This window comes from Martes martes (assembly GCF_963455335.1).
Source record: "Martes martes genome assembly, chromosome: X".
NCBI classification, from domain to species: domain Eukaryota; kingdom Metazoa; phylum Chordata; class Mammalia; order Carnivora; family Mustelidae; genus Martes; species Martes martes.
The window spans coordinates 18,136,937-18,148,690 of NC_137897.1; the positions used below are offsets into that span (position 1 = coordinate 18,136,937).

The following is an 11,754-nucleotide window of genomic DNA, read 5'->3' on the forward strand; positions in this document are numbered from 1 at the left end:
TATTGAAAAAAAAAAAAAGATGAGCATCTACAACTTGACATGGACATAAATTGCAATTTCTTGAACAGCAATGTTGATGGTTGTGCTGAGGTCCACAGCCACAGCCTACTCTGCTGGCACCAAATCATAGTTCAGAGGGTTTTAAAAACAGAGAGTCCCAAGATGCTCTCTTGTTAGAGTTTTCTTTTTAAAAATTTTGTGTGAATGGTGACAGCCTGACACACATTTCACTCTGGTAAAAAGACAATGCTAAACCAACACATGCAGGATGACACCAGAATGTGTGTCACTATCACCAGGGGTCAGGACACACAGAAGTACAAGAGGGCTGGCCTGCTAAGTGGGGCTACATCTAGACAGTTTATCCCTCACCCATTTTTCTGTACAGCATCCTGAGGTAAACCAATTTTAAATGTCCGTTTTCAGTAAATCAGCTATGACAATACATACTAACAAACTGAACTAGACCCCTTTTGAATAGGTTTTAAATTTGGTTTTTTCATTTTTCATTTTTAAGACAAACGCCTGACTATGCTCAATTGTCAAGCTGCATGCATGAGAAACTGGCAAGGCCAAATAGTGTATTAATCATTAGCAAACGGAACTGCAAGGAGTCCACTAAGTGCTTCCTTATCATTAAGGTAGTACAAGTGTTTGTATCATAAACTGATGTGTAGCTTGGTCTTTAGGGCACAGGACCACCAACCAATACATGCAAATTTTGTGTGTGGACAGAAGGCACTTTTGACATTCAGTTTTGCTTTATAGAAAGAGAATGAGTAAATGAACTTTTTTGCAAGATGTAAGTAAAAGATTCCACATGATTCTTCTGGGAGAGGCAAAGGAGTTGAAAGTAGGTCTTCATTTTGCAGTCATCATCTGTATAAATTCCTCAGAGCTGACTTGTCCATTTCTATCAATATCTGCTTCTCTGATCATTTCATCTACTTCTTCACCTGTTTGTGTTTCTCCTGTTTGTCATGACATGACAGAGTTCTGCTACACTGATATAACCATTCCCATCCTTGCCAAGACTCAGAACGCTTCACAGATTTCTTCTTCACTGTCTGTATCTTTCATTTTTCTAGCCCCCATAGTCAAAAATTCTGAGAAGTCAATAGTGCCATTACCATCAGCATCCACCTCACTGAACATATCCTGCAATTAGTCTTCTGCTGGCTTCTGACTCAGTGACCTCACAACAGTTCAAAGTTCCTCCGTTGCACCATTGCCATCTTTGTCAAAGAGGGAAAAAGTTGCCTTGAACTCAGCAATCTGTTCTTTGGTCAGCTAATCAGCCATGGTGCTAGCAAAGAGAGGAAGAGCAGAGGGAGCAATTGTGGCTACATCAGCACAGAGGCTGTGATGGCAGGGGTGCCTCCCCGGCCGCTGCTGCTTGTAAGGCACAGTGTGTGCTCAGCACCATACCACCACCATACCATACTGCCACTGCCCAACTCCAGGGAAAGGTCATTTTAAAGACTATACATCGCATAACATTAAGAGAACTACTCAATACAGGACCCATGACTTTCTGCAAAATTTTATCAAATCCAGGTCAAAAGTCATCAGAAACCAGGCCCAGAATTGCTGTTTTCTTGCCATTTGAGGAGACTACTTTATTAGGAAAAAAAGGGGTTTTTTTGTTTGTTGGTTGGTTTGTTTTTTAAGATTTTATTTATTTATTTGATAGACATAGCGAGAGAGGGAACACAAGTAGGGGGAGTGAGAGAGGGAGAAGCAGGCTTACCACTGAGCATGGCACCTGATGCCAGGCTTGATCCCAGAACCCTGGGATCATGACCTGAGCCGAAGGCAGGCACTTAAAGACTGAGCCACCCAGGCACCCTAGGAAAAGAAGTTTTATCCGCATTTTCTTTTACAGATTTGCACTCAACTGTGTTTTACCTTCTCCAAAGGAAGCAGTATTTCAGATATAATTTTCACTTTTCCAGAACTGTTTTTTCTAATTTTAGAAAAGTGAGTATTTTGGGGTGCCAGGCTGGCTCAGTCAGTACAGCATGCAACTCTTGATCTCAGGGCTGTGAGTTCTGGCCTCACATTGAGTATAGAGTTTACTTTAAAAAGTAAATAAATAAAATCTTAAAAAGAAAGAAAAGTGAGCATTTTATAAATAATACAGTGACTGTAAAGGTATAAAATATAACCATTTGCTACCATCTAGTGGAACTACTAAGTTTTGCACAGAAACATTTTGGCTTTAATAGAATCATTCTATTTCATTACCTTTATTTGATTCTTCTTGGTTATATGAATTTGTGGTTGTAAAAGTAAAATTTCTTAATATTTGATCCAAAATTGTTAAAACAGCAGGATAAAGTGTAAGGGAAAAGATAGAAAAAGAGGAAAAATCTGAAGACACATCATTGCACTTTTTCTCATTTAAAATAAAGCAAAAATTATTTTGATAGTCAACTATAAACTGCTCCAAGGAAAGAGTCATGAGCCATACTTCACCTAAATTCACGCTGAGAACACCTGGTTTTCATGCAAATTGGCACTGTATCCTCATTCTCAGCTTGCTCCTAGTCTACACACAATGTCATTTTATTGCCAGGCTTTCTCTCTAGTGTTCTTATGTAATGCAAAGTATGTCAAACATGTATGGCCATATTAATTACATTCTTCTTAAATGTGGTAAATAAGTCCTGGTGGAATATGAAAACTGAGAAACCAAATTACAAATGTACCATACGGTCACTGATGGGAAGATAATGTGTACACTATGTCCCACAACATTGATTATGTTGCTTTGCCTACATTACAGCTCTTCCAGAGTAAAAGAGAGCTTTATCAGTATCCCTTCCTATGCTCTCAGTAGTCACAATTACACAGATGAGTCTCCTACCTAAAGCATGTATGGTTTTCTACCTGAGATCTTTCTTAGCTAAGGATTCCTTCAGCAAGTCTGCATTCTACAAGAATATTATATTGGAGAAGTGTACGCACTGTGAAGTGAGCATTTAGTCATATTTCTGGCACCAGGATTTATTAACCCAATCATCATGGTGCCCTTGAGTCAGGGTACAGACTATTACATGGCATCTACCATATCATGGAGTCAGGCAAATGTTTATACTGACAAGACAGAATCCCAAGGACATTTGCACAAGGATTATTCATATTTAAAACATACAAAAATCATTTGGGGCTCCTCCTCTATGTCAATCCTCCCATCCCTAGAAAACACACCAAAAAAATTGCGAGATGTCCCTGGTGCCATTTTCACCACAGCTATATCCCCTTTGGTGTTCTATAATGAACACTACCTCCAAACAGCTTTGAACTGATCTCACAATATCCCAAGTAATATAAGGTTTAAATTTCCACTAAAATAACTGGGATATTTAAAGTTATAAGTCAAGGACAAGAGAAAGAAGAAAAAATACAAGGACACCACTACTGTAATGAGACTGACCCTTCACCCTACCCTGTCCTTGAGGACTCGATGTCAACTAATAGAGAGGGAACAACTCCAATAATTCTCTAATACACTCCAAATTTGGTTAGAATACTATTGGGGAAGTAGCCTCTGCATGACCAATAGTCCCCCATCCCAGGACTGTCCAAGAAGTATCCTGGCTCTGGAACATTCCCCTAAATGGAAGGTGAATGCTGAGCTATCACTTGACCCCAGATTATTCCCAGAAGGAAACATTTCCCATGAAGGATTCTCCCTTGCCCTGGGTAAATCATGAACTTCTTCATATTATTTAAGCATGTGTGTCGTATGGCATCTGGTCTGCCCTACCAGTATATCTGCTCCTTCCACACCCACCAGCAGGAAGGGAATGGGGTCTTCACCTGCAGCACAAGAGGGATGTGGTACAGTCCATCACCCTGCATTAGTTATCAGGAGGGACCCACTGGCCATCAGAGACAGGCACACACTACAGATGATGATTCTGTGTCTCTTCTTCTTTTCATGAGTAAAGTATTGTTCTAACCAGTGCCTTGTGTGTTAAGTCCTTGGTAACTCACAACCCACTGAAGATGCAGTGGGCCAAGGTCTGTGGGCTCCTTCTTCTGGTTGTTGGCACTGTTATGATCTTTGCCATACTTCACACAATGGCACTTCTTAGCTGGGATTGGTAGTTGGATCTTCCTACTCAACAAATACTAAGCCTCTACATGAGGAAAAATAAAGCTAACTGAGCAAGAGAAGCTTAGTTATTTATCAACACTCATACCTCCCTTCTTATATAGAATTGGAAGTTTTACCTGAGCAAATAGCCAGGGCCCCTGCTACAGACCTCAGCCCCGTCCCCATATCCCTCCACCTAGGGGCTTGAGATGGTGGTGAGCAATTCCTGCATGTAAAGGAAGGAAACTCTCTTAAGACGGCAAAGTAATGAGACAGCAGCCCAGTAACGAGCCCAAAAACTAACCAAAATTGCCACCCAGAATTCTACATAAGACTGAAATGAATAAGAGATGTTAGAGGACAACAGCCAAATTATAGAAAGAGAACACATGTCCACTGACTGATGAATAGATAAGAAGATATGATATATATACAGAATGGAATTTTACTCAGCCATAAAAATTAATGAAATCTTGTCATTTACAATGACATGGATGGAGCTAGACAGTATAATGCTAAATGAAATAAATCAGAGAAAGACAAATACCATATAATTTCACTCATATGTGGAATTTAAGAAACAAAACAAATTAACATGTTGTGGGGGAGAAAGAGAAAAGCCAAGAAACAGACTTTTAACTACAGAGAACTGAGGGTTACTGGAGGGGAGTTGGGGGACATGGGTGAAACAGGTGAAGGGGATTAAGGAGGGCACTTGTCCTGATGATCACCATGTACTGTATCTAAGAGCTGATTCACTAAATTCTACACCTGAAATTTAAATTCTACACTAAATTCTACACTGTATATTAACTAACTGGAATTTAAATAAAAACTTGGAAGAAAAAAGGAGATGTTTGAGCAGAGAGCCAAAAGCAAAGTAAAAGCTCAAGAGAGAAAATATGTGTGGAGACATCATCTACACTCTGGTAAGATTTGACAAAGAAGGAACCACAGACGAAAAGGAGTTTAAAGACAGGTCCTTGAAAAACATTAAAATTTAGAGAGTGGCAAGAGAAACACAAGTCAAAGAAGGGAAAGTCAGAGAAACAGGATGAAAAACTGGAGCCCAAAAATCCTCAACTCAACAAAAACAACAAAAAACAAACCACAAAACTCAACAAAAACAAAAACAACAACAAAAAAAACCCAGTTGAAAATGGACAAAGGACTTGAACAGGCATTTATCCCAAGAATGTGTGCAAATGACCAAAAAACATACTCAACATCACTAATCATTACAGAGATGCAAATCAAAAATATAGTAAGATACCATCTCATACTCATTAAGATGGCTACTATTTAAAAAAAAAACAGAAAATAACAAGTGTTGGCAAGGATGTAGAGAAATTGGAACCCTTGTGCACTATTGGTGGGAATATAAAATGGTATAATTTCTGCGAAAAACAGGATGGCATTTCTTCAAAAAATTTTTAAAAAAGAATTGCCACATGATCCAGCAATTCCACCTCTGAGTATACATACCCAAAATAACTGAAAGCAGGGTCTCAAAGAGATATTTGTATACCCATGTTCATAGCAGCATTATTCACAATAACTAAGATGTAAAAGCAACCTAAGTATCCACGGACAGATGAATGGATAAGCAAAATGTGGTGTGTGTGTGTGTGTGTGTGTGTGTGTGTAATGGAATATTACTCAGCCTTAACAAGGAAGGAAACTCTGATTTATGGTTATGAATGACTCTTGAAGACATTATGTTAAGTGAAATAAGCCAGTCATGAAAAGACAAATATTGTCTGATTCCCATTTATATGAGTTACTTAGACTAGTCAAAATCACAAAAATACAAAGTAGAATGGTGGTTTCCAGGGGCTGGGGGGAAAGGGAAATGAGGAGTTCTTGTTTAATGGGTATAAAGTTTCAGTTTTAATAAGATTAAAGTATCCTGGGGATGGATAATGGTATTGGTAGCATAATAATGTGAATGTACTGCATAGTATACTTAAAAATAATTAAGATGGTTAAGTTTTAGGGTCACCTGGGTGGCTCAGTCAGTTAAGCATCTGTCTTTGGCTCAGGTCATGATCCCAGGGTTCTGAGATTGAGTCCCATGTTGAGCTGTCTGCTCAGTAGGGAGCCTGTTCCTCCCTCTCCCTCCACCTGCCGCTCACCCTGCTTGTGTGCTCCTTTCCTCCCTCCCTCTTTCCCTCCCTCCCTCTCTATAATACATAAAATCTTTAAAAAAAAAAGATGGTGAATTTTACATTGTGTGTTTTACCACAATTAAAAAAGAGAGAGAGAGAGAGAGAGAGAGAGAGAGAGAGAAAAACACAGGGTGGAGGGCCCATCAGTTATAATGAAGAAGAGGAGGCACGAGAAAGGACTCATAGATCTGTCCAATTTTGAGATGTTGGTATAACCATTCCCTGCAGCACTTGCCTTTTTTCAATGCTCCCATTATCTTACCCACACAGTTTGCCCAGATTATTCTTACGTGGTACATCAATTCCATCCTTATACCTTGGAACACCCTAGAACATCTGTCCCCAGCCATGTTGGCCACACCAGGAACACATTAGAAGTTATCATTTCAAACTCTTGATCATTATCATCATCATCTTCCCAGACATGAAAAGAATAGATATCCCAGCCAGTTTTCATACATAAAGAGAAAAAAATTACATTTTCCTTACCTCCATGAAGGCAAGCTAAACAATAACACAACTGTGGACATAATGAACAGACTGCCATCTCAATATGCTCCAAAGGATTTGGACAGCCGGGCAGGAATAATGAAGATTGCAAGAGAACACTCCTCTCTCATTTGAGAGCTCCTGGTGGAGATAATGATACACAGTGACTTCTCAGTATATAAAAGAATGGTCTTGAAGTCCCAAAAAATCACATCCTGTTAAGTGACTATCTACAAATAAGGCCTGTTCCACAAGTCAAATATCAGCCTGTATCATCTTGATTTTTTCAATATCAGCAAAGAAAAAAACACGCACCTGGCTAGGAGGACAAGATAAAAGCTTCCCAGAAAGGACACTCTCTCTTTCTTTTCCTTCAAAATATAAATTAAAATGAACACTCTCTTTGAAATTTCTACTTCCCCTATACAATGTTCACTACATGTAAAAATGATAAACTACTAAGTTTATTCATATCTCCTTAGGGGCTACATTCAAAGTTCAAATGTCCAAGTACCCAGGCTAGAACAACCCTTTGTGACTTTCCCTTGATAAACCTCAGTTCACACTTCCTTCCATTGGACTCATACTTTTTATACTCAATCTGACATTTGACTGATATAATAAATGAAAAGTTTACAATATTAAGTATTAGGAGTTGTACTATGGCTTTATTTATTACCTCATTTCAGCTTCAGTACACAGGGAGGGTCATGAAATATCTACAGTGTACAAGTGAAGAAATCTAGGCTCAAAGAGATTAAATGCCTCTCCCAAGGCTACAGTTTTGAGAAGTCACAGAGCTCAGACTAGAACCTACAGTGTGTCACTCCAAAACTCATGCTCTTATACTCATGCTTCACACCATATTTAACTGCCACCCCCATATTCTTGTGAGTTAGTAAATCTCTGAGGGTAATCCCGAGGCCACAACATGACCACTATCACTTGATGGGATTATAGAGCACTCCAAGAGGAGTGTTTGAAATACGTAAAGTGGTTAAAGAAATACACTTGCAGGGGCGCCTGGGTGGCTCAGTGGGTTAAGCCCCTGCCTTCGGCTCAGGTCATGATCTCCGGGTCCTGGGATCGAGCCCCGCATCAGGCTCTCTGCTCAGCAGGGAGCCTCCTTCCCCCTCTCTCTCTGCCTGCCTCTCTGCCTACTTGTGATCTCTGTCTGTCAAATAAATAAATAAAATCTTTAAAAAAAAAAAAAGAAATACACTTGCAGTGCCCACAATTAAAGATTTGGTGCATGAGGGTGCTGGGGGTTAGACACATCTCTGAAAGGCTGCACTGAAAGGACATCAAAAGCAGCATGTCTTATCAGGTTAAGAGATCTGGGAGACATTATTACATAGAGCAAAACAATATGCCCAGTACAGCCCATTCTATCACAGGAATAGAAAGTAGGTTGAATGGAGGACCAAATTTTTAGCAAGAATTGTCAGTATGCTAGGTACTTTCTCCCCCACCCCCACCTCATGAGAGTAGGCCTATGTATTCATTCCAAAAAAGACACAACTAAACATTCTAATTAAATGGGAGGTAATCTTCTGGGGAACTGTCACATCTAAAGCCCACACTGGCTTTCTTAAACATGCGCTGTATTGGGAGCTAAGCATCAGTTGTCCAGTTGTCCTTTTCAGTTTCTTTATGGCTCAATGCCATCTTTAAATGGCACCTTTCACAAGACAAAAATATGGGGCATGAATTGTCCAGAGAAGATCCCAAATATCTGCCCACTGATGGGTGGTTTTGGTTATGACAGTAGCACCATTATGTCACAGAAGTGCTCAGTGAATCCAAATATAAAACACAGTTCAAATAAGAGTCCTTAACCATTGCTCCTATTGGCTACTTGGAGAAGCTTGGCAAGGCCACACTCAGAAAAAGGATCCACTATAGTGCGTGCCCAGTGGTAACCTTGAGGAAAGGGTAGAGCACCACATCTGGCACTTTAGACTTTGGAAACCAAACATCCCCTCTATATTCAACTGTGCAGCTGGTACTCTGCACACATTTCCAAGCTCCTTGGCCTGATATGCTGGAGTCAATAGGTCTTGTTTGGGGACCAGGTCCCAAATTACAGATGAATAACCATGCCTTGATGCATAGTCTATCTAGGTTACCATGAAGTATGAACAATTCATTGGTTTCACTGATTTTCATCTGCAAATGACCCCTATCTCCATGGGTATGCACACAGGACACATAAAGAGGCTGTGTCTTTTGCAGTCTGCTGATATTTTTGTGTCCACAGAGGCTGAGTCAGAATCAACCAGTCATTCCAGTCATTCGCCTAATAGAAGCTAGTTCATACTATCAACCTGAGGGTCCCTGTGTAGGAGTCAATAAAATGTAACAAGGTGCACTTGGTTTTTTTTCCCCCCAGGAAAAGAAGCACAATCCATTTCTCCACTCATTGAGCAGAATGCCCTTTCCCATGCACTAATTTTATTTTTATTGGGGTAGTATCCACAGCCCACTGGAAAACATGTGCCTTTAACTTAGCTGAACCAGTCCCAGGCAACCTCATAAACCTGGGTATAATAAAGCTGCAAGAGATGCTGGCACATTCCATACATATCAGGCAACCAAATCTGGAGGGTAACAGGACACAGTTTCCTGTACCTCTGAAACACAATTAATGCTTTATTTTTTTCCCTGGATTTATCACTCCCACTTCAAAATGGATGTTTCTTGGGAAATATCCAGTTTGTTCATGTTTTCATTTGGGAACCACCCCATAATTTAAAAAAAAGTAAGTTACAACACCTGTTCTTATTTTGTTACTCTCATCATGTCCACTAATACCACTCATAAGACAGAAATAGTCTCTGAAATGGGGTATAGCAAGTGGTTTTTTTCAGGTTAGCATCAAAACAAGGCTCAAAGGGTGGCACTGGCTAGTGGATACAGTGTTTTAACACTGGTTCCATTTTGCAAAAATGTCAGTTGATAACAATTTCACTCCAAAGATGCTTCATGGGTAATTTGCACAAGTGAATATGTGGTTTACACAGCCTGTTGGAATATTTGTAAGTCATGTTCCTGGTCATGTGGATGTCTTTTGAATAATCTTATGTAATAAGAAGAATGGGATCCACACATTATACATAAGAGCATCCAAACTGAGCAAGAGGAAGAGAGGACTTCTTTCCAGAACAGGTTGTAACCAACACTTTGAGGAGCTTCCTTTGAAAAGAGTACAGAGACTTTCTTCTCTTACTTTCTTCTCCCTCTTACATTGAAAACTGGCTTGGGAGATCTGTTCTTACCAAGTCTGGCAGGAAATCTCAGAAAGCGGCTGCAACTCTGTGGTTACTCTTTAGTAATCAAACATTCTGTGGTCCCTCCCAAAGTCATAAAAGCTAAGTGTAGTATAATAATTAAAATTCTACACTTCTGAATACTGGGAAATTTCTGCCTACTCTAAGCTGGTATCTTTTAAGAGAATCTGAGTACACTTGCTTTAATAGGGGTTCTCATGTCAACAATGGAAAATACAGCCCTTTCTTCTGCATGTGGTGGAAGTACAGTTTACTTTCAAGTCAGCCTACTCATTGTGTATTCTGGCCAGTCATTTTCAACCTTAGATTCTTGATTTCATTTGCTGAGTCAGACATTATTTCCTGTGTCCCATTAACTGCAGGGGATACCAGCTGAGCTTAAGTCAGTCTTGGAAAGCATACTCCTTGCTTCTGCAAGACAAGTGCCTCCCCAACTTCTCTCTCCATTTGAGTGGATTTTTTCTATGAAGAAAACCCAAAGAATTGACAAAAATGCTTCTAGAACTAACTAGAGATTATAATAAGATTTAAGATTATAACAAAGTTAGAGATCTGACATAACCCTAACTTTAACACTTACTACAAAGATATAGTAATCAAGACAGTGAGATACTGGCAAAGAATAGGCAAATAGATCAGTGGAAACAAACACAGAATTCAGAAATAGACTCACTAAATAGAGTGAACCAATTTTTGATATTTTTACAAATTTTCTCCAGCTTTTTATCATTGGCATGAAGAAAGAAAGAAGTAATCACTCAGCCCCACCCCCATCAAGGTGTAGAAAAATCCCATCCCGAATCATAGGGTCCACATGGAGAATACAAACTTTTCTTCTTCAGGAGGTGGTAGCACAAGTTGCTTCCCAGTCAGCCTCCTTTTGTGCTTCCTGGAAGGAGTATCTCTAGCCCCAGTTTCTCTTCCTTTCTGGGTAAGATGTTAATCCCTTCATTCCTCTAATTCTAAGGTCATGAGTAAAACTTACTGAAGCTGCTGTATTTGCATTGGCCATCCCCTCATCATCTCCCATCCTGGGTCTACAGTTATGCGAGTCTGAGTTCTAAGGAAAAATGTATACTCAGTGATGGACAGTAGCATCTCTCTCAAGAAGGGGGCCGTGTTATGACTTATAGGTGCCCCAGGAGGAGTAACCCCTGGTAATATGCATGTGTATGGTGTTGGGACTGTATTTCTTTGCTGGTTGCCTTGCACATGTCCATGTAGGCCACAGGGAAAAGCTTGAAGCACAGCTTGTTTGAGCGTGGCTGAATGTCTTATGGTTTTCCCAGAATGCAAGATGGGAGGCCTGTGATGCTTTGCTCTGAGGCCATGTACCACTTGCTTCCTTTCTTCTATGAAAGGCTATCATAAGGCCATTTCTGCAAGAGGCAGACATGTTCTCTTGCTAGATGAGTCAGACACCATGCCGTGCCCCTCTGGAACTCCAGTGAACATCGCTACAGTCTTCCGAAGGTCTTTGTCAGTTGCTTGAATCAAGAGTCAACTAATCTTTGTTTCTCCCTCATAAAGGTGGAACAAATCCCATCATGCTCCTGTTCTGTGAGTCAACATGTCCCCATGGATAACAAGCCCCTTATTTCTCCTGCAGGTGGTACAATTGCAGTTCACGCCCAAGTGAGCACCTTTGAACATTCTATACTGGCAGCCTCAAACCTAATCTCTCTTCCTAAATGAGCCAGAC

The 11,754-nt window shown here is 40.1% G+C and overlaps 1 pseudogene across 1 annotated transcript; it reads right to left on the minus strand.

The window, feature by feature from the left end:
- Positions 1 to 861: 861 nt before the first annotated feature.
- LOC308337006 (calmodulin-like) lies at positions 862 to 4,291 on the minus strand (annotated as a pseudogene). The gene is made up of 3 exons: positions 4,243 to 4,291; positions 3,773 to 3,825; positions 862 to 1,290 (listed from the first exon to the last, which is right to left on the minus strand). The product of its transcript is annotated as a calmodulin-like (transcript).
- Positions 4,292 to 11,754: the final 7,463 nt, after the last annotated feature.